At 43.0% G+C, this 23,716-nt stretch overlaps 1 long non-coding RNA gene across 2 annotated transcripts in view; it reads right to left on the bottom strand.

Annotated features, from left to right (window-relative positions):
• Positions 1–8,168, bottom strand: part of LOC113945954 — a 48,879-nt gene extending 40,711 nt beyond the window's left edge. The window contains exons 1-3 of one of the 2 annotated variants that reach the window (XR_003527233.1): positions 8,058–8,168; positions 4,228–4,276; positions 3,553–3,634 (exon numbers count right to left, since the gene is read on the bottom strand). This is a non-coding gene — a long non-coding RNA (uncharacterized LOC113945954). Of the gene's footprint in view, positions 1–3,552; positions 3,635–4,227; positions 4,277–8,057 lie in introns of those variants that run through there. The other variant, XR_003527232.1, reaches the window with a different exon arrangement.
• Between the last annotated feature and the right edge of the window lie 15,548 nt (positions 8,169–23,716).

Raw genomic sequence — 23,716 nt, 5'->3', positions numbered from 1 at the left:
TTTACACCAAAATAGCCAGAGATTGGGTATCTTTTTGTGGCTTATCCTATCTTTAATGTCAAGTGGTAAGTGAAGAGTCTGCATGACAATCCAAACCAGGACAGAGGAGCAGCGTACTTGGCTAAAGACCCACACTCATTCTCACAAACGACTTTACACGTAAAACTGCAGGTTTTGGCCACAAACATAAGCAACTTTAACTTTATATCACACTCATTAATAAGCCCCTGTGTCACCTGACAAAAAAATCCCAGCACTGCAAACAAAAACCCTCACATTAATTTGACAAGTTTTTCATATTCAAAAAAAAACTCGCCAAAAAAAAAAATTTTGAGAAAATGCAGTACCAAAAGCCAAAAAAAAATAAATTAAAATTACGAATTTAGGTTTAACTTAGGTGCCATAATAACAACTTTTTACATCTCCTTCTCCTACATTGTAATTAATCAGAAATAAAGTTCCAAGTGGAGTCTATCCCTTCCAGCTTTCCTATTACAAGATACAAAAAAGGAAAGCAACTTCATTCCCATGCAATAAAATCCAGTTATGTCTACTGACTGCACGGGAAAGGCAATCGGTGAGTGTCTACCACGGGAAAGTTTCATTACATCAACAGTCCACATACTGATAAAATCTCTCTTGGTATCTTTCAAGGAAATCACACACCCCTTACACATTTGTACAAAATCAATGACAACAGATTAATGTGCCAGGTCTACTGTTCTACTGAGTACCAGCAGAACATCAGGCATAACATGTCCGGTTACTGAAGAGCAGATGATGAGGACTGTCAGATGAACTGACTTCAGAACCACCGTCTTAACATGCAAAGAGCAAGCTCCAGCTAATGCCTTTCCAGGTAATGCCTCCCTTTCCTTTCACCTACAGAGATTTAGGCACACAACACCCACCAGATTCTTGTGCACTTGAATGGATGAACATGTAAAACCAACATCCCTCCACAGGTTTTGACCCTGCTCCATCTCTACATGTCAGTGTCTACAGGTTTCAGGGACATGTCTGAACTTACACAAGCAAGATGCACTTAGGCATGAAAAAATTGCCAAAGTATGCAATAAGGAGAAGTTTTGCTTTAGCCTCATTTAATAGCAAACTATGGATTCATGCTATGGCTCTTCCCCAACTTTGATTCATCAAGTGGAGGAAAAGGATCCCAAAGAAGAAGGGCTTAGGGTGAATATCCAGATATCTGACTGCATGCATTTTCATTGCTTTGTATGAACCAGGTTGGAGGGCAGCAAAGGTTTCAAATTCAACCTAGGAACTGCTTCACCAGTATCCCCAGCATTTAAATTTCACAACATCAAAGAGATAGGAAGGGAACATTTAGATCACTCACTCACCAGTCCCAGGTCACTCTGTTTAGCACAATCTCCAATGTTTCACTCAGTTTCAAAAGTCTGAAATAGGTATGAAATGTGAACAGACTGAAATAGAACAGAATTTGGAATTGTCTTAATCTACATGATACTGCATGGGAGTGTACGTAGGTGTGTGCTAGCAGTTTTCCAAAACACACCCACTTTGATCCATTAGAAAATTGACCTAGTATGCTCAAGGGAATGGCTTGAGTTAGCCCACATAACCCATTTGTGTTATCATCCATCTTGAACAATTCCCTGGATGCAATTCACAGAACTGCAGACCAGCTATTAAATCATAAAGCTGCTCTCCAGAGAAATCTAACCCAGACTGAGCTCACAGCAGAAGGAACACTTGGCTACTCCACCTATAAGCAGCCAAGCTGGGCATACCCGATTACCTAAATGCAAATCTGTAGGCACATTGGATTTGGCAATAAACTGCACTGTATTTTAATATATTAAGATATACATCACTTATAGGAGGTGGACAGAAGCACTAATAAAACACAAAACGGAGTTTCTCATCGCTCTTGGTGAAGATGTAGTAAAATCTTAAGGTAAAGTAAGATGCAATTGCATCAATAAAAGAACACTTAGAAAATTGGCAATTAGGAATTGGCATTTCATACAATTAGACATAAAATTAGGGAATGTGACTGACCAGTGGAAGCACACAAAGAGTTAAGTCATTGCTCCTCACGCTCTTCATTAAGAAGATGGAGAGTCAGAAGTGATCAGTACTAACACACTAACAAAACAGACCAACTTACATTTTCTGACAAGGTATTTCATAACACATACATATACATAATCATACATACCTATTTCACCATAGGTGAGACTTTCAGCTCAGACTCTTTCCATAAGCCTAATATTCTACTTATGAGTAACCCAGCCTCACATGTAAAAAACTGACATCTGAGGCCTTAACTTGAGGCATAGACTAAGATCTTATATCTGTCCCCTGTATACCCCTAACTCATGTGTCCCATTTAGGGAGTAAGTACAGGTGCTCCTGTCCTCTGAGATTTCCCTTCCAAAAGCCTCCATTTCATCCCAGTGCAGGCCAGGAGAAGCAGTCCCCCCAGCCTTTTCCTATACTAAATACCTTCTCAATTTCTTCTGAAGTCAATGGGGGTGCAGTACGTCCCACAAATTCTCTAGGAGTTCATAGTTCCAAGCCCAAAGGCCCAGCCTTGTTAACACTACACAGCTGAACACAAGGCATGTCAGTCATCCCCTTGAAGTCTATTTTATTTAATTACCACTGTCAACAGTCTAAAAGGCTGTTAGCTTAGGAAGGTGAGGTGGAGAAGAGAAGCAGTGTAGGAGAGAAGGCTTACAAACTATCCCTACACATTAGCTTGGTGATGAATGAGAAAGCAGAAGAGACACTGCAGCTAAGTACCAGCTCCTGAGTCTTTGTACACCATTACATAAGCAGTTACCCACAAATAAAGCACATTCTATGCTCTTCTCCATATCATATTTCACTCTAGCATATAAACAATCTGATATGCCTGTAAGCAGAGTCCAGATTCAAGAATATTAAGAAATTGCACAGCTACGGTAATAATGAAACAAAATTCCTAAGCCAGAGAAAAACCAGCTGTGTGTAATTCATTATGTCACAAGGTTGTCATGTTGCTCAACAGAAAAACATGCCTTTTGCCTGGCTTTGATCAGACCCTTCTGCTGCCAGGAATCACACTAAACCTATAGCAAAACATAAATTATGCTTCAGGACATCATACATTTGTCTTGAAAATCTAACCTAACTTTATGCACTTCTGAGAATAAAGCAACATGCATTGCAAATGTACATACACTGGCAGTGAAGTGACAAAACTACATACAGTTGGACACTGCTGTGCTGGAGTAGAACATCTCTGAAGCACAAGTTCTGGCAGCATCACCAGTAAACATGTCTGTGGGCCACATCCTCACACTGGTACTGATTAGTGTAATCCCTTTACTGCAGGGCAGCTCTACAGAAAAGCTCCAGAGAAGCATGTGGTTTAACAGTGCCTTGTGCTAAATGAGGACAAGAACCAGTGAAAGGAAAAGGAACAAGGCTGTAGTAGCCAGTTTATCATACTTGAACCAAGGACTTACTCCTTTTACATACTGCCCTTCACAGCTGCCATGCCTTGGAGGCATTTTCTTTGCTCAGAAAAGCTGTGCACCTCCCCCCGTGGTGGCTGGCTGTGATCCCATCGCTGCTGTATGGAGCATTAAGGTCAATATGCCTGTAACCATAAATACCGAAATACATTTTGCTAATGATCAACCATCGTCACTGAGCAAAGACAAATGTGTGCAACCGCAAACTCCGAGAGCGCCACAGCACTGCTTTCAGGGGAAGGAAACGCACTGAAGAACCCGGACTTCTTGTCCCTGGAAATAAGCCATGTCTTCATGGCCTAGTCACCTCTATAAATACAATGAAGTATGGTAAATACATCTGGGATTACATTAGACACTGAGCAATTTGGGAAGATTGGTCGACTGTGGAAATCCAAAATGGTCTCACTAAAGCAGCTTAAGTGGTACTAGCTAAGCAGGTTTGGAGCCCACATTTCAATGCACAGTACCATTTTATATGGGAACTCACTTTGCAAAACTGTCTAGGCTCAATGTCCATTACTAGACTACTTGCTGATTTATTGTGTCATAAATTGGAACTTCTCCTAGTGCCCTTTGTGTTGATGATGTCATTTGAAGATCACTTCTCTTTATGGTTCTTACATGCGGTAAAAAGATTTACAGTGTTCATATGTCTCCACCAATGGCTCTTATGCACAACCTTTAAGATCCAAACACAGAGTGGGATTCACCTCACCTGAACAACATCCCAAAGCCAGCCCAGCTTTCCTATATAGGTTCCTTTTCTATAGAAAACAAAAAAAGAAGAGGCATGTTCAGATCATGAGTCTTTCCACCTAGCTCAACTTGATGAATCCAAGCCAAAATTAAGTTACATACTTATCTAACTATGCTTGTTCAGTATAACAGGACAGTTATGCAAAATAATAATAAGTAAAAAGAAGTAGCATGCCATATCAAACACATAAGCCAGCTTCACTCCATGCTAGAGAGACCTCTGCCCTGCAAGCAACATAATTTAAAAGGGGAAGGGGAACTGGTAAGCGTATTAAGATGGCACATGTCCACCTTATGTAAATGTTTATAACTGGTTTAATCCAATTTGTATGATTATTAATGAGATTCTCCCTTCAAGCTTCACTTACCCTGGAGACACAATGAAACAGAAATAAGTGAAAAGACCTGAACTTGAGGCATTTAGGAGATGAAATCACATCACAATTCTCAGGCTTGTGCAGGTGCAAGCAGAAGAGGTGGATTAATCTCAATCCTTCTCCAACTCCACATGTGCACTACTCCTGCCTCACTGAGCTTTGGGGTAGAAGTGCCCCAGGAAGGGTTTACCCTTTTGACACAGCAAGAGAGTTCATCACAGGCATGATGAAAATCAAGCCACCACGTTCCACAACTGCCACTGAGCTCAGCTTCAGTTGCAGTGAAACCTCTCTGCCTTCACACCGCTGTGGTTTTCCAGCCCTGCTCTTGGCACAGTGGAGGCAAGTCCAGCTGGGCCTGGCCAGGGAAGGCAGGGGACAGTTGTACGCACACCACTGCCTTACATCACCCAAAATGATGCCCTGGCTGCACTACTGGTGGGAAGGGGAAGGATATACAGCAGCTTTTACAGCACTTCCTCCAAACTGCAATTCCTCCCTTGGAGGATCCAGTAGAGGTCTTGGCATTAACTGGATTTAAGGGAGCAGAAACCTGTGCCATGGCAGAACCTAAGGCACCCCAAATGCATGCTCAGAAAGCCACTTTAAAGATAGCAGAGGAACAGAGCGGTTGTGTCAGTGCAGAACACCGGGCAGTGAAAGAAGCACCCACCTCTTCCCAATGGGTGGTCCCTCCACAGGCAATGGAGCTTTGTCCTCGGCTGGCACTGGCTGCTCCATACAGCCCCTCAAGTTATTTACCAGCCTTTCTCTGCCTTTCAGGAATATTTACATCTCCCATTTCATGGGAGGAACATGCAATTTGGGCAACACAACAAGTGGAGATAGCCACATTTCTGGGTGATGGGGTATTTCTCTTCCCAGATATCTGGTGGAACACCAGCAGGAACAGCAGTCAACATCTCAGCCCTTGCAAGTACAGTCCTAGCCTCTGCATCCAGAGCAAAAATTAAAATTGCAAAACCATACCCACCTCTTTAAGATCCTGTAGCAAAATTAGTAAAACATGCAGCTACTCTATGTCATTTTTATTGTATATAAAAAGAACCCATTACATTTATTTGTTACTTTTTGTTGTTGTCACGAATGCCTAAATAATCCTTCAGTGTTTAGAAACAAGACACTGGGGACCAATGAGATACATTTATTGTAATTACATGATTCTTCTAATTAATTTTTGTCAGGAAATTTCAAAGTAAAAATCTCCAGCTAAATGGGTCCCCCTCCTCTTCCCTCCAGCCAATAGACACGTTTCTGAGCCTTGTTTAAAAAGCTCATTTCCTTTTTGCCTAGTTGAAATAAAGTGGAATTGTAATTGAGAGTGGGCAGAAAGGAGAGAACATTGTCATTAGACCACATTGTTTAAATCAACCTGTAACAAGCATTTCATTTTGTTTGGGTCATTAACTACATTTGAGTGAAAAATGTAGTTTGCCTGGCAAATTGGTTGGTGTCCAAATGCCTCCAACAGGAGACTTGTCTGGGTGAAACCCAAAGACCGCAACACAGACACACAAATTTTGCAGGTGGGAAACTTAACCCAGAAGGAAACAAGCATCAAAAAAAGTGGATGCTTATCAAAGATATACACAGAATTTGATATTTACTGATCTATGAGATTGTACAGCCTGAGGCAGTATTCTCATAATTTATTCTATTCTCTCCTGTAACACAGATCACTGAATGTCATAAAGTAATTCAGATAAGATAGCCTGTAATTAGGGATTAATGTTATCAACTGCTGGACACACAGCCACTTGTGACATATGATACCCAAGTGTTTTTACTAAAACAGTTTACCATATCTCTGCATAAGCCTCTAACAAAACCATTTGAACAGTCGACCTCCCTTTTCCAAGGCACACCAGGATTTGGGAATAGTTCACTTACTTTCTCTCTTGCTACAATAAATTGAAGAGTTTCAAAGCTTCCTCCTCATCCCACTCTGATTCCCACTACCTCAAATTAAAAAGTCCATCTCCCCAAGCCTTTCCACATGGAAATGCCCACCCACTCTGTGAAGTTACTACAGCTGTCCTTCAGATCCCTCCAGCTCCTCATCTTCCCCACAGCATCCCCCAAACAAGACACTCAGCTCAAACCTCTGCTCTACCAGTGTGGGCAAGCAACAGGCGTGTGCCCCTCACCCATATAACACCTTGGGTTATCTGGTTTGGCTGGTTTGGTTTTTCTACAAGAACATGCAGTTGTTCACCTATTCTGTTTCTGATCCCTGATAAGCCTTCACATCCTTTCCTGCCCTTCTTAGTCCAACACTTTCAGCTTCTGCCTCTGCTACTGAAAACTTAAAGCCAGGTGTGGTGTGTGTGTAGACATACATATATGTTTAATTTTATTTTTTACTGATCTGCTTTCTAATAATTTCTCCAATTTTCCACAGTTCCACTGAATTCTAATGCTGATCTCCAAGGTGATACCACCTTTCTCAAGTTGGTGTCACCTCCAGGCCCTGTCTGTAGACTCTTAATTCCACTGGCAAAGTCACAAGTGAATAGTTCCAGACCTCTGATAGGCACCATAAGGTACCTCACCTAAAGCCCTCTCCAGTTTGACAGCAAAACACTGATAACTTCTCCCTGCACACACAATTTACCAGTGACTCACAACCTGTCTTAGAGACTCCATTTCCTTCAACTACTCCGGCGACAGACACGAGATGACATAAAAAGCTGCACCCCAGTCAAGCTGTCTGACACCCTTCCCTCTGCCCTGTCATGCTATCATAGAGGGAAACTAGGTGAAGCTGACATGATGTGTCCCTGACAATTGTGATGGTTGTTCTTTATCACCTGAGATGCTCCAAGTGCATATGGACAGACCACTGGACCATTTGCCCCACAGTGAATTCAAACAGACCAGTCCAGGTTTGCCCGGTTCTTCTTTTCCCTCTCTTTCAGAGGCACATTCTACCTGCATCTTTTCTAGAACCCCCCCAGACGTCCTCATATTCTTGAGGGTAACTGCTAATAGGCTCTGAAAACTGCTCTAGCCTCTTCTCAAAATGCTCCAAGAGCTGGGAACATCCAGGTTGCGCCAGTGGCCTAAAAGCTGCAGAAATTTGGAAATCTATAGTGTCTGCTGCTGCTTCAGAGAGCAAAGGGGGGATGTTTTCTCCCCAGGGCTCTGGGCAAGCTCAGGGGCCCAGCACTACTGGTCTTTCTTGCTGTCCCATTGACCTTATATGTCAATCCTAAAGCACATTGCCTTTGGTTTGAATCATGAGCTCTCCTTTCACAACCATCACCTGCATCACTTTTCATCTTTTCCCATTCTGCCACCATATCCCTGTTTCTCCAAATCTGTTCCTGCCCAGCCAGCTGTGAAGCTGCATGGTATCATGTCCTGCTGTGTCTTTCTTTCCAAATCCTACCTTGCACAACCAGGGATCGGATCTAATCTGCCAGATGCTCAGCGGAAGCCTCATTCACTCCCATTTCTTTGGTGATCCATAGCTGACTGTTTCTGACAGACTGCCTTTTCCCAACAACCCACAGCAGGATCCAGGATCCCTGCAGCAGACATACCATGACCTCAGTCTGAGCATTGGCCCCTCCCCCCGTGACCAAGTTCTCCCTGAACAAGCTGTACACTCTTCTATCAGCACTGCAGCCATAGCCATTTTCTACCAAGCCTCTGCTATGGCATTTAAATTATAACATTGATTACAAATGAGACATGAAGTTCCTCCCTTTTATTCCTTGTGCTGACATACCTTAAACATTTGACTGACTGTCCCATTAATTTCCTCCTTGTGACAATTATGCCTCAACCTCTCCCAGTTCTCGCTCCTGCCAGTGGTTTGATGCACGACTATTCTCTGTCAATCCTATTTTAAAGCCTTCCTTGGCAGAAGCAAATCTCTCCTAATTGTCCATTTCCTGCACGTGTGGTTGCACTGGGACAACACACAACACAGGGACAGTGTCAAGCATTGCATTTGGTCCCTGCTACTCCTGCCTCTTGTCCCTTGCTGCATATCATCTTAACTGCAATGATGCTTATGTGAAACAACCCCAAATCATTCTCTCCTATCCTCCTATTTATGGAAAAGCACTGATTAACCAGAATTATTTTTATTTAAACCTAAAAGCAATTTATATTATATATATAAAAAAAAAGGTCAGGTAGATACTCCATTTATCACTATTACAAAGGGCTGTAACACAGTGATGAAAAGAAAGAGAAATTAATTACAAGTCAGAGGCTGCAATAACTCTCTCTGTAATTGTGACGAAAAATTTAAATTAACGTTTCTGTCAGTAAGAGAAGTTTGATTAATTTTACAATAGTAGAGATGCTATCACCTTAATATTGGTGGGTAAGGAAATTTTACTATTTGCAATTTAGATGTAGATCATTTCTTTAAGACTCAAAAAGTGCCTGCAAGGCACCTTCACACTTTATTAACAGCTCAATCAGTGCCACGCTAGAAATAATTAGCCAAGAAACCATGTAGTAAATATATCTAGACTAGCAAACCTGCAGAATAAGAAGTACATAATAAAATCCAGACCCCTCCAAGAGAAACAGCATCTATCCAGATCTCTAAAGCAACTGCTGCTGCCCAGCTGCCTGCTATGGCACTCTGCCTTCAGGGAAACAACACAAACACCAGGTTTTCTGACAGCTTTGTTTTGTTTTCTGGTTTTAAGCCTCTACTCGGCTGCAGATCTGGAGGGCAGACCCGGAAGATCCAAGCAGTGCTCACTGACATCGCACCCCTCCATGGCAGCAGCCACATTCCCTGGGTGCTGTATGAGGTGCTGGATTCCCTCTGGGGCTGCCAAGTGCAAGGGGTGGGATGGTGGAGGGCTGCTGAGGACACTGTTGCTGACAGATGGTGAGTGAAATGCAACAGGAAAGAAAATGAGGCAGGCAGGGGTTGCCATGGGGTAGGACCAAGGATTCACTCACTCTGCAGCAGCCACACCTGAGCACAGTGTGCAGCAGCCAGGCAGGGCCTCCTGCTCATGGACACTGGCATTACCTTGTTGGATTTGTTTTGTTTTCCCCAACTTTCAATTCTCACAAGACCCTTACCAAAATCAGGCTCTAAGAGAGCCCCATAGACAGACCCTGGCCAGCCCCTGCTCTCTCTGCAACTTTAGAGTCTCCTGCCCCTTAGGACAGTACAGAGCCCCACGCATGACAGGCTAGGACCCAGGCAGCCCCTCCACTCTAGCTGGGAGCACTGGCACCCTTTAATCTCAAGCCTGGCAGCTTCGTGCACTGCAGAGTGTGGCATCAGAGCAGGGAAGGGCAGCACTGCCTTGGCATCCCCTCCAAGACCACTCTGTGGCAACAGCACACATGTCCTTGTGCCCCCAGGATGTTTATCATTAGTGTCTGAACTGTGCCTGGAAGGGGACAATTCATATATTTCTGTCCCCTGAAAACCTTCCCCACCCCAGCCCACTCAGGAGCAGGGGATGACACAGTGAGGGAGCGCAGCAGCCCCTCAGGCTCTATGAGCAACACCAGCCTTTGCTACAACAAGCCATGCAAAAGCCCAAGGATGTGATTCAGGAAAGTAAGGATCAGACCAAAGCCCTGGGAAGCTTTCCCAGTTCTTCTCTGCGCTATTTAACAAGGGCCATTAATTTCTCCCTTTCATAAACACTGTGAACTATGAAAATCTGAGAAATAAATCTGAGAAATAAAATGAGCCTAATGAAAATGTATTGGTTCTAAGGCAATCAATGCCATTCAGCTTACAGAGGAAAGGAAACACAGCTCCCCATCTGTACTCTGCTCCCTGTAGTCAACAAGGCTGACTGTTTCCAGCATGGATCAATGAACCATTCGTTAGGGGAAGAAAACCCGTACGAACAGCATTCATCTCTCTCCAAGATCAAACAAAACTGCATAGAAACTTTCAAGACTGCTCTCAAAACTGCAAGTCTAGGGAAAGCTGGAGCTCTTCAAGCTGCTTTGCACATAATGGTGTCCAGTAAACCATAATGGCTGCTGCACCCAGAGACTGAGCAGGGAGAAGCTGACACTGTGCATGTCAAGGTTGGATCACCTCTTCCATAGCTCACAGGCAGCACTGCATTGTTGGTGCAGGGGCTCGTGAAAGTACTGGGGTGAGTAGAAGGGAAGGAGCTTTCTAATGCTCTCAGCTTGTAAGTATTATTATGCAGTTGATATGAATTTCTCACTAAACTTCTTTAGCTAGAGCAAAGATAAAAGGCCAGGGCAGGGGGGAAGGAGAAAAAAAAAGGAAAGGAAGGATGGAAGGCAGGAAGGCAGGGAACAGTGGTGTGATATAACCAAAGAAATGCACTCATCATTCAAAGAACCTAAAAAATGGGGCTTTTCCCTAAAAAGCTGAATTCCTTACAAGGAATGCTATGAAGAAATGTTTACTCCAGTAGCAAAGACATCCCCAGAAGCAGGCAGGAGCTGGCACTGCCACAGTCTGCTGCGGAGAGCTCTGTAGCTCCAAAGTATTTGTGCTGGAGGGACAGATGGAGGTAAATGTTCTATCAAGTGCCAGCACCTTCCTCAGACACATCACCACAGCATCTGACAAATGGCACCTCCAGGATGGCTCTCAGAGCTGTCACTGGTAGCACACAGTGTAATTCACCATGACATTAACCAGCATGGGGTAGCACAAGGTCCCCAAACCACACTCATTTAAGTAACTGGAAAGCCAAAGAAAGCACAGGCTGGCCAAGGAGGTGAACTGCAGCAGGCACATATGGCAAATGTTTATAGCACATGGCTAAGGAAAAGCCACATTCCTTTCTGCCATTGAACAGACACAAAATTTAATGGGAGATCTTTATAAGGGCGGGGTATGGAAAGAGGCACTAAAGGCTGTTTCCAATGACATTTGAAAGTAGGCAACAATAAAAACAGGGATTGGCTGCAAAACTTAAAAGTGGAATTTCCTCATGTTATGAACATGGTTGCAAGCCATGGAGAAACACTTAGCTGCCTTATGAAAAACAGACAGAAAAGCAAGATATGGAGAGCAGAGTGAGTGTAAGAGCATAATGGCACTGTAACAGGGTATACTGCAGTCTGAGCTACAGCTGACAACAGAACTGCACCATCCCAGAAAGGACAGTTACAAAAACACAGCATGGTCCTACCAACTCCAGACACCCAAAGCATTTACCTGCACTATGGGGTCAGTACCATAAGGAAACTAAAACCAGAGTTTTCCTCAAGTTGCTCCATTGCCTTTATGGCTGAGCTGTCTCTTGGGACTAGGCAGTGCCAATAGCTTCCAAAGAGAAAGAGCTCTTGACTGGGCAGTGACAATCCTGCTGTCAAGATATTTTGGTAGGGCCTTTCATTTGCACTAAAACCTGAAAACATTCCACTTTAGTGCTTTGGTAACACACAGCAGAAGGGGACAGTCCCTGGGGACACCATCCCCTTTCCCACCTCTGCTCAAGTCAGTGCCTTTTCTCTATATCTGGGCACTGCCAGAGTATAACATAAACATGAACTAGTGGCCCTCCAGTAAGTATTTGACAGATTAAACATCGCCTTGAGCTTTATTTCTTCAGCAGAGCTATGAAAAAATAACTTCCACTGTAAATTGCATTTTGTGATAGCTCGCGGAGTGACTGCCTGCCCATTGAGACTCTGCTTTGGAGTGTGTCTGTGCTTGGCAAGTGATCCCTCTCACCCATCAGGTCTAGCTCCTGCTCCCATGGCACTGCAAAAATAGGAACTGAGAACTAGTGCTCCAGCTGCCCTGCAGAGATGACCATCATGAAAACAGGGCAGGCTCCAGAGGGATGCCAAGGACAGAAAGTTTGTGTGATACAGAGGCTGGTTTTGATGGTTTGGAATTAAATATTACAACACAATTGGAGTTTGTCCCAGAGGCCTGATGGAATTATCCCCAATGAGGTGGAGACTAACAGAAAGCACAGATGCTGTACATCCACAGAAAAAAAAAGTTGAAGAAATATTATGATTCTTGTTTTGAGAGCTAGACACATTAAGAACTTCATGAATCACCCAGAAGAGCTAACAATTGTATGACCTGGCAAGATATGAGGCTTTCCAAGAAACTTACTATCTCTGGACAAACAGATGTCACAAAGTACCCAGCTCCTCAATTACATGTTTTCTTCTTCCTCATCTCCAGGAAGTAGTTGCTGAGCTCAGGCAGCAGCCACAGAGAATCAATTGAACCTGTTTATTGAGAAAATACCGTCAAAGAAACCACTGATTCCTTATCATAAATTATGCACTTGGGAACTATGCACCATCTGTGAATTAGATCCAAAAGCTCTCTAAAACTTCATGTCTTTGAATGGTAAAGCTTTTAAGAGGAACAAAAAAAAAAAAAAGAAAAAAGAAGTAGTTAAAAAAAAAGGAAATCCAGGTCCAATAACATTGCTAGCAGCAGTTTACCTTTGACTACTGAAGAGGAAAAAAAGAAAATCATTAAATGTATCTCTCACAGAATCCATTTTACAAGCTAATGTCACTTTGCTTTGCTTTCAATCAGAGATTAGGGTTAATCTCCAGAACTGCTGGCGCACATGCAGACACGGTGGAAAAATGCAAATAACTCCACTGAGGAGGCACAGAGAAAAAAGCTCTTCACCAGAAATCTATTATATTACATTAAAATGCATCATCTGATTTACAATCCCTGTTGGATACTGAAGTACAGCTGGGAACAGGCAGAAACTCTGAATACAGCACCATGAAAGCATGTTATAAATGCCTGCATGTATATATGTGTCCATTATGGGGACAGGGGGTAAATATGGGTACATACTTAAAATGCTTGTCAAATACTGACCTAAACACACCTTATTTTCTGTCCACTGTAAGAGCTCTGCCATGAGCCTGAATAAGTGCAGAAGAGCCCATTTATGAAGATGCAGCCCTCATGGTGTCCCGCAGCACAAACAAGCAGTGAGCACTTCCCAAGCCCTCGATAGAGTAGTCTGACTCTCTGGGGATAAACAGGAACCCACAGCAAGAGACCAAATGATGCAGACAAAAGTGTCACCTCCTGAGACTGCTATATGCTAGACACAGCTCCCCTGCACTGAAGGCAAGCAGTTATCTGCCCCCATACTAGCAGGAATAGTGGTGGTTTGTGGAAGACACCCAGCATGAAGTCCAGGATTGCATGTTTCTCCTGAAAGAGACTGGCAGCTTTACCCCAGACCTGGGCTCTACAGCAACATCCTTAACAAAGGCTACCTGAAATGCTGCTAATGTCCTAGACACCTGCTGGCAGGTTTATTGCAAGGTACTGCAGGGGGAGGAAAAAAAAAAAAAAAAGAAAAAAAAAAAGGTGAAATTCAAGTTTTATTTATTCCAATTAAAAAGCCATTCTTTAGTCCCGTAATGCAGAGACTGGATTACAGTCCTCTCAAATACGAGAGGTAGAGAGGTATAGGTCCTAAAAATTAATGGACTTGAAAGGGATGTGCAATAGGTCAGATATAAATGGTGAAGAATACACTAAGGGACAAGCCACTTCCATCCCTTAATGCCAAGCTTTGCTGACCTACCCTTCAAAAGGTTTTCAGAGACCATCCTCAAAAACATCCCCCAACTGGTCTGGCTTTAGTTGTGCCCTAAACTATCCCATCATTGGACTCTTATGTTGCTGTCACTACCATTCTGAAGCTTTTTTTCTCCCTTATTTCTCTTTCCCCTCACTTTTCGCTGCTTGATTTTGTCTGTGCTTAACCAGAGTATGACTTTAGTGGCCACAACTGACCTGGCATTTCACTGACAAGTCAGTCTATTTACAATTATATTGCTGAAAGAACCATGTCTTCATTCTTCTGCTTTCCTTTTCACCTGAATTTGCCCCTTGCACACCCATTAGCAGCAGCTGGGAAGCTGGCAAATAATTGTTTTATACTGTGAAATATTTCCCTATCCCCAGTCTTCTTTAAAGCTGGCTGTGCTGCTGCAGCACATCCACCTGGGTAGAAGCACACACAGAGTGGAGTAAACCCCCTCTGGGACTGCATGAAAAAGACAATCTGGAAATGTGTCAGCAAGGAAAGCCCGAGGACACTATTTTGCAAAATGTGTCTGAAAGCTGTGGAAGGTCTGTCTTGTAGTCAAGACCTCATCATTAAAATTCAATCAAAAAAGGCAGTATAACCTTCTAAGTTATAACACTAAATAAAAGGAGATCAAGATAAATAGCAGATATCATCTGAGCCAGTCATAAGAACGGATGTGCATCAATCTCCAAAAAAGTCGTTCAAGATTGATAACACCAAAAGACAACATCTTGATAATCAGTTTTACAGTGATGGATTGAGGGAAACCTTAATGAGTCAACTACCGGACTGGAATTTCATTAGAGACTTTACCAGAGCTAGAAAAACCTGTAAAAACATAAGAAAAATCTGCCTTGTAAAATACAAAAGTGCATACATTTCTGTCCACATGGTGAATTACCACATACATTTGTGTCAGGAGGAGTTTGACTGGAATCCACTGCAGAAAATCCACTACCTACCACTCTGCAATTCAGCAGTTGTGAGAGTTGATCTAACATAATGTAATTGTATTTTAATGTCTTCTATGAGACAAAGACTCATTAGTCATCTTCTAAAGAGAAACAAAAGCTGAAGTCACATAGCATTATACCAAGTTGTCAGGTGTGTGGTGCTCACCACTATCTTCACACTAACCTTTAAGTCAGGCTCTGCTTGAAAATGAAATCTGATGGGAGCATCCTTTAGGATGTGAAGCTAGATTGTATTTTCAAACTAAAATAAACCATGTTTCATCTTCCACACTAGCAGGTATTATGATTTAGCCCCAGCCAGCAACTCAGCCCCATACAGCTGCTCACTCACTCCTCCTCAGTGGGATGGGGGAGAGAATCAGAAGGGTAAAAGTAGGAAAACTAGTGTGTTGAAATAAAGGCAGTTTAATGGGTCAAACGACGCTGCACACAAGCAAAGCAAAACAAGGCATTCATTATCCACTTCCAGTGGGCAGGCAGGTGTTCAGCCATCCTCAGGAAACCGTTGCTCTATCATGTGTTAAGGTGATTAGGGAGAGAAACACCATCACTCCAAACCTCACCCCCCTACTTCTTCTTCCTTCAGCTCTATATGCTGAGCACAATGCCATGCATCCTGGAATATCCTTTGGGTCAGTTGGGATCAGCTGTCCCAGCTGTGTCCCCTCCCAGCTCTTCATGCACCCCCATCCTCCTCACTGGTGGAGTGGAGTGGGGAACAGCAAAGGCCTCAACTCTGTGTAAGCCCTGATCAGCAGCAACAAAAACATCTCTGTTACCAACCCTGTTTCCAAGACAAATCCAAAACACAGACCCTGACCAACTACTATGAAGAAAACTATCCCAGCCAAATTCAGTACAACAGGGCTGTTTAAAAACCATGCTGTGTTTCTTAGGTCAAATTCTCATTTTATTTAAAACATTAAAGTTTCCCTGGATTCAGTTATCTCTATATAACTTCACAGCCAAGAGCTAGAGCTTGCTGGTAACACTGCGTCAGTAGAGAAGCATTCCTGTTCTTTAAAGCATACTATCTCCTCTTTACAGACTAAAGTGGTTCCACTTCTCCTCTGGAGGCTTTGCTCCTCCATTTGTTAATCCACCTGGCCATTTGCCATACTTATCTGTGCAGTATAACTCAAAATCTAACACGTCACACATGCTGCTTCAGGAGGTACAAGGCCAACATGGAGCTCAAAAATCCCACTTACAGGATGCTGCAACATAACAAGAGAGTCCCAACTTGGTTGCTTTTAAGTAAAACTTTAAGGTTTTAAACTTTTAGTCTGAGAAAAGATAGTTTTTCCCCTGTTGTTGATCCAAATGCCATAAGCAATGTGAATGCTAATATCACAGACACACAATGATTATGAAACTCTCTAGATGTTACATTAAATATGTTGCCAACAGCATGTTTTTCTCTGGAAGGCAAACTCATTTTGTAAGATTTTTTTTTCTTTTATGGTTGAAAGATTTTTCCTTATTACATTAAAAGTGTATAATAATGATCCCGCAACGTGAGCATCACAAACAACAGCATAACCCTTCACATAAGCTATCTGTGCAAATTAATGACATAGGCAAAAACACCAGGAGAAAAGTTCAACTATCAAAACTGTTATATTGCCCCTGAGACTATCTAGGAGTGATGAAATAGCTTATTATCCCTTTTGAAGGATACCTATTTGTGAAAAATTTACATTTTTCACTCCCTAAAAATGAATTATTAATAACACCAAGCCCATCCTTGCCAACAAAGTCCTGCCTGTGTAATCAACATGGAGAAGCAACTCCACAAGGTGCTTCAGCCTGGTGTAAGCACTGACTGCAACAGGGCAGAGCTTGTATCTGAAGTCACACCTGTGCTTCACCAAAACAGACATCCCAGATTTTTCAGGTTGTAATCCAAGGCCCTACCTCAGTGAGTGCTGGGCAGAAGGCAGACAGGGAGGATCTCCCCACCTCAGCAGGCAGGAAGAGACCAAGCCCTGACCTGGCCAGGCAGCTAATGCGATGAGGGCACCCAGGCAGATAGCAAGAGGTCCTCCTCAGTCCTAGGACAGAGGGGTCCAGATGGCACAAAGTCCTACTCCTTCCTCCAGGGACATCAAGCTGCACCAAGATCCCCAATTTGCGAGGGGCGGGGTAACTCCATCTCCCAAACTGATTCTAGTCAGAACTAAATGCAAGCAAACCTGTGCTGCTTTCCCCAGAAGCTGTAGCAGTGCTGGCAGACTTGCCCTTTCTGCAGTTTCCATAAAGAAAAGTAATATTCTGGCAGGAGGAGAGACCTCTGTGCCCCTTGCAGGGTTCCTACTGCCACCAGACCTGCCCAGAGAGCGAGTCCCAGCAAAAGTCTGTCAGTGCATCACTGTGCAACGCACCAGCAAGAACAGGGCAGGAAAACTTTACCTAAGCTGTGAAAAAAATGAACATATTTAACAGATGCTGAAGTGAATACCTCTCTGGAAACCTAACTGGCAGGCGTTTGGGTCTTCCTAAGTGGATAATTGATCACAAGGCTATGCCAGTGATGTTACGGTAATGAAACAAAGAGGGAACTGGGACCTGAGGATTTCAAATAAGCCTGTCAAAAACATGCAATAATACTGTCAGATCAATTTCCTGTCAAATACAGGTGTGATGTGATAAAACCTCAGAGTTTTTAGTAGATTATATTATTGAAGCAGTAATTTAAGAACACCTTCTAGGTAATAAATTACAATAAATCAAACTTTAAAAACTTGAAAGCATGCACCAGAAGACACAGTGTATGATATGAGAAAGACAAGTAAATTTAAACCATATTCCCAAGCTGGAATAAAGCAAATTCAATTGCTTTAGGAAGATAATGATCAAAACCTATTTTTGTATGAAATCAATAAATCTTGCAAAGTTATAAAGAAAAACCTGATTAATGCTTTTGTCCTTCGCTCCCCTGTGTGTCTCCGTGCAGGCATATCCAAAAGTGATAAAGGAGTTCAAGAGGTTGTCCTTGGAAAACACAATGGTCAGTCATAAATACTGCACAAATACAATGGGTGGCATTATCAAGAGAAACAGTTTTACATAAGAGAAGTTCAATTTCTGTGAAGAACATAATTTCATTTAAAAAAAAATCTTAGGAGGTGCTACAATGCCATGTGCTTTCCTAAAGGAAAACATTTGACTTTCATTTCAAAAGTGTGAGTTTTTTCATGAAAAGGATTTTAATGTCTTCAAATTTCCCCACAGGTGAATATATCTACATCTTATAGTCCATAATTCACCTGCTTCTGTCCTGTAGCACAACTAAAGGGGCAAGACAAGAAATCTGAAGTCACAGCTTGGACCAATTGGAAAAATGCCATCAGCCAAGGCTATTGATGAGCACAAAACAATTAGGACAAGTACAACACATAGTACTTAACCTACTTAAATAGGATGTGACCAACCTGCAGGACAATATCATACCTGATACTGAGCTAGTGACTGTCATGGTTTAACCCCAGCTGTAACTGAGCACTGCACAGCTGCTCACTCCCTCTTCCAGCCTCCTCACTGCTGGGGTGGGGTGAGGTGAGGAGCAGCAAAAGACCTCAGCTCTGTGTAAGCCCTGTCCAGCAATATCAGAAACATCCCTGAGTTATCACACTGTTTCCAGCACAAATCCAAAGCACAGCCCCACACCAGCTACTATGAAGAAAATTAACTCCACCCCGGTCCAAACCAGCACAGTGAAAAAGAAACGAAAACAGTGACCAATTATTGGACTGGCAACCAGCAGAGATCAGGGAAGAAAATAAATGAAATCATATCCAAAGAAGTGGAAAGAAGTTTTGGCAGCCTTCAGCAAAGACCTTTCAGCAAGAGATGTTTCCTAAAACCACATTACACCTTGTGCTCATAAGTTATGAGGTTATTGTTTAGATTTTTTCCTGTCAATTCATTTTGCAATTGCAGTCAATTTTAAATTGGAAAAGAAAAAAGAAGCTACACATATGTATCCTTTCCCACTTCTTGGTACATCCAGTATCACATAGCATCTCTGCAACAGCCACTGTAGTTATGTGGAGAAAAATAGCACCAAGGAGAGTATTTCATGCCTTTTTAATGTTTTTTAACACAGTTCAGTACCTGGATCCCAGGATCCTGCAGGAGGTGGCCAGATAATACTCTACTCTGAAAAGGGATCATTTTATTGCTTTACTCAAGGGAACATTCTTCCAGCACAACAGGAGCACACAAGTTGGAGCCTGGCAGCTAATGCTCCACTACCCAGAGATCAAAATCAGCAAAATATTTCCTCTATGATATTTTACATAGGTTTTCTTACACAGAATATTGTATTTCTTTGCCTTTGAGGAACCTCTTTTCCCAGCAATCATTTGCCTCAGGTTTTCCCTTTAGAATTTGGGTCATAAGAAGCTCTGCTGACTTAACTTTCTGGCGCAGTGTACTTCCCTCTGAAAAGCAGAGCCCAAAAGCCAGGTCAGTATTATGGCAATGCTCCTCTTTCTGCTCCAAGCTGGAACTGTTCCACAAAGATGTGTGGATACCCAATTTCTGTCAGGGCTTGCACTTAAAATGCACTGTCAGTTCTCATTTCTCACATTACCCTCTCAAATGGGCAGAAAAGGACAACTAAACTGGCAATCAGTTTCCAAAAAGAGAAGGTCAAAATAGACTATCTCACATGAAGAGCTGTCAGCTGCCACGAGAAGGCCATAATAGCTGCAGCCAGCAGAGCAGCACGTTTAATGTGCTCACTGGAGGAGTTCACACCTTGGCAGACCCATCCCAGGGGACTGAGCATGGAAAGCACATCAATGAAGTTGTCCTCTAACAGATCCAGCCCTAGTGTAGTTCTGCATTGATGACTTAAGTGATGCACAGAATCTCACATGAACACATCACCCATGCGAAGCATTTCTGCTGTTTGTCTTAAAACCACACCACAGGGCAGAAAAACCACCCACAGATGCCTGTTTGGCAGGCACCAAGGCCAGCTGTCCTTGAACTTGCCCATAAGACACTCCCACAGCTGAAGGGCCACAGAAGAGCACACACAATGGCACTGAGCAGCACCAAACACCAGCTGTGAACCACACCAGAATATGGGGGCACTCAAAACAGCTAATGGCTCTATCTCATCTGCACGAGAAACACAGACACCACAGTCCTCCCTGGGCTTCCAGCACTCCTCCAATGAACAAGGCATCCCTGTATCAGAGGCTGAGCTTCAATGCAGCCACTAGGTACGAAATGCTGGTATTCAGCAATTTGACAAGAGCAAGGATTAAATTGAAAATAACCTTTCCTTATACCTGGCTAGAAAGCAAAATATCAAAACAGATGTCTGCTTTGCCCATTTACTGAACACAGGATTAGTTGGCGTCCCAAGCTGTACCACACAGCACGTGGTCTGAATTGAAGTAAGCTTAGCATTATCACAAACTTCAGCACATACTCAAAGCCCGTATCTGTATCCTTCTCCCTGCCCAGAAGGTGAATTGATATTGAACTGATGCCTTCTGCTGCTGCAACAAAATAAATGTGGAAAAACCAGGAGCAGTGGAAACCACAGTGCTTTTACTGATTGTGATGTTTCCAGTTAAGTAGGTTTTGCCTGTGGCCATTCCCCCCACAGCACATGAGAGCCAGGGGAAGTGCTGCACTAATCCAACCAATAACTTCTAGGAAATGGAAAGCTGCATCTGTTTAATGGATGTTTCCAATTTCTTACATCACCATCAGTATCTGTTTGTCACTTGGCAGGTTTTCTATAACTTCTCAGGTCCAAGCTGATTTCAAACACATTTGGTAATGTCAGTGTGACTTCAAGATTTAATGATTCATTATTTTATAGACCCGAGAGCAAGGGAATGTGTTAATTTTTTCTTCCTGCACAGGCTTAGTGGTTTCCTTCTAGTTTATTCTCTCTATGTATCATTAAAAACAAGAACTGATAAGGAAAAAAACCTCAGTGAAACATACATAAAAGAGACTTCCTTAGTTTTAAAAATGCTATAAGCACTCTACCTTTTATAACTTACAGAACAATTACAAGGGTAATGGTTCTCCATGCAAAACATCCTCTCCAGGAATATTAGGCTTGTGAAAACTCACCACTCTATCCTTAGATAAAATCCACATGCACACATATGCAATTGACATATACTAGAAAGTTTCAAGCCTTGTTTCTCTCTTGATTATTATTATAGCAAGGGGGAAAAAAAAAAACAAACATAAAACCCAACCAATACCAGTAAAACACACCTTCTGAGATAACCAGTGAGAGGTGGGTGAGTTGTGTAACCATCTGTCCAAGGCTTCATGTCAGTCACACCTAGGCAATGGGGCGAATGCTAACAGTGCCCCATGTATCTGCAAAGCTCTTTCATGGCTTCTTCTAGATCTGCACATCTTGCTGGAGTTTGTTTTGCACCCAAAAGCCTTTTTTGTGGCATCAAAGTCACCAGTAGAGCATCAGGACTTTCTTGGATTTCTTTTCTTGTACTCTATAGTAGTAGCAAACACTGAACCACCTCACTTATCAGGCATGTCAGGTTTGATGTCAAGGACACAGAATGATAGAATCATCAAGTCCAAGTGCTAACCCAGCACTGCCAAGTCCACCACCAACCCATGTCCCTGAATGCCACATCTACACACATCTTTTAAACACCTCCAGGAATGGAGGTCCCATCTCTTCCCTGGGCAGAGTGTTTCAGTGCCTCACCACCCTTCCTGTGAAGCAGTTTTTCCTAATATCCAATCTAATCCACTCCAAAGTAACTTGAGGCCATTTCCTCTTGTCCTGCTGCTTGTTACTTGGGGAAAGGGACTGACCCCCACCAGGCTGCTACAGACTTGGACTTCAGGCTGGGCTGATATTTCATCAAACTGCAGTCAGTCATTGCTCATAGGAATTGAAAAAACAGCAAGTGTCCAGCCCCAGAGGCACCTGCCTGGTGCAAATGACTGCCACCCTTACCAGGGCTGAGTGAGTCGCTGGCTGTGGTGGGGAAGGAACCCTCTCACAGAGACATTAACATGCTGAATACGCCTTAGCTAAATGGCCTCATTCAGCCCAGAATGAAGAAGCAGTTTCACAGAATTTAATGACTGATTAATATTCATTTAATAATTCTTGCCTAAAACGGCAGCAAATGATTTTAAATTATGCCATTTGGGAGACAGCAGACTCAATTCAGCAGGATCACTGGGCTCAGACTGTCCAAGTCACTCTCTGGATTATTTGGTTCTCCCTTCCCTTGCCAAGTGACTGACAGGTGTCTACCTCACTTTTCTTTCTCTGCTTATTTCTGCCTCTTTCTCTCATTTTCTTATCTTCTTTTTCTCCTTGTTTGTTTTAAAATGCATGCAGCTCTTAACAGGATACATGGAGGAATGGCTACCAGAGTGAGGCAAGGGCCGTACTGTTTTCACAAACCTTTGGAGACAGCAGGCTGCTGCAAAGCAAGGAGGACAAGCCATGCTTGATCCGCTGCCAGCACACTCCAAAGGGAGCAATAAGAGGAGCATGCAGGGTAGAAAACAGATCTGAGCTAGCAAGAAGCACAGCTTGGGTCTGCTCATGCTCTGTAGGAAGACCGGGAATTTAATGGCCTTTTTATAAAAATGCAAAACTAGAACAAAAATTGAAGTCTGATGGGTCTCTGAGCACCCATGACTCAGCAGTCATAGCACCAAAACCTGCACCCAGCAGCCCACAAAAAAAATCAAGAGAAGAACAATCAAGGGAGATAAAGCAACAAAATCCACACTATATTAGCTCTAAACTTGTCCGTGGAGAACTGGATCAGTGTGTTGTGCAAGGCAGGAAAGGCAGGCTCTTCACAAAAAAACCCACAAAGCAGCAACCTTCAGCACCACCTACTTCATCTGGAACCAGCACCCCACACAAACTCCAGCACAGACACATCCAAGGGGTGTCCAACAGAGTACCTCTGGAAGCAAAGGATCCACAACACTACAAACAGAGCCTAGGCACAGCAACACGAATTTTTATAGTTATAGATGCCCCAAACCCAACCTCACCCTCCCACCCAAGCAAAGCCCAAAACAGAGCCCAGGCACCAAGCAGCCTGAGCTGTTCCCACCTCTGCCTCCAAGTGGAAGAAGGCTATCAAAATGCAAAATCAGGGGTGCAGCAGCCTCTCAAATCCTACAGAACTTAATTCTCTCTCCTATTCTACCCACAGCCCCCTACAGTGCAGACAGTATCACCTTTTCCTTGCTGTACTATGCCCTGGCAATGTGTCCCTCTTTATACAAAGCCAATATCCCTTCCTATTCCCAGAGCCTGGTGCTCATCTGGCTGGTGCCTTCACCTGCAACTTCTTCAACACACCTGCATCTAGATGACTACAATTCTTCCCTTCTCAGTTTTTATTGATTTTTGAGGCACTAATTTCTGAGATGTATGGTATCATTGGATTATACTGTTTAGCAATTTATTTGTGTCTCTCTTTATGTGCTGGATTGATTTCTTTTTCCTCTGAGTCTCAAAAAAAGATGATGCCACTGTTGTTATT

Source organism: Corapipo altera, unplaced genomic scaffold (assembly GCF_003945725.1).
Source record: "Corapipo altera isolate COAL_440 unplaced genomic scaffold, ASM394572v1 55, whole genome shotgun sequence".
NCBI classification, from domain to species: Eukaryota; Metazoa; Chordata; class Aves; order Passeriformes; family Pipridae; genus Corapipo; species Corapipo altera.
The sequence above is the reverse complement of the archived record's forward strand: the minus strand, read 5'-3'. Positions and strand labels throughout refer to the sequence as shown.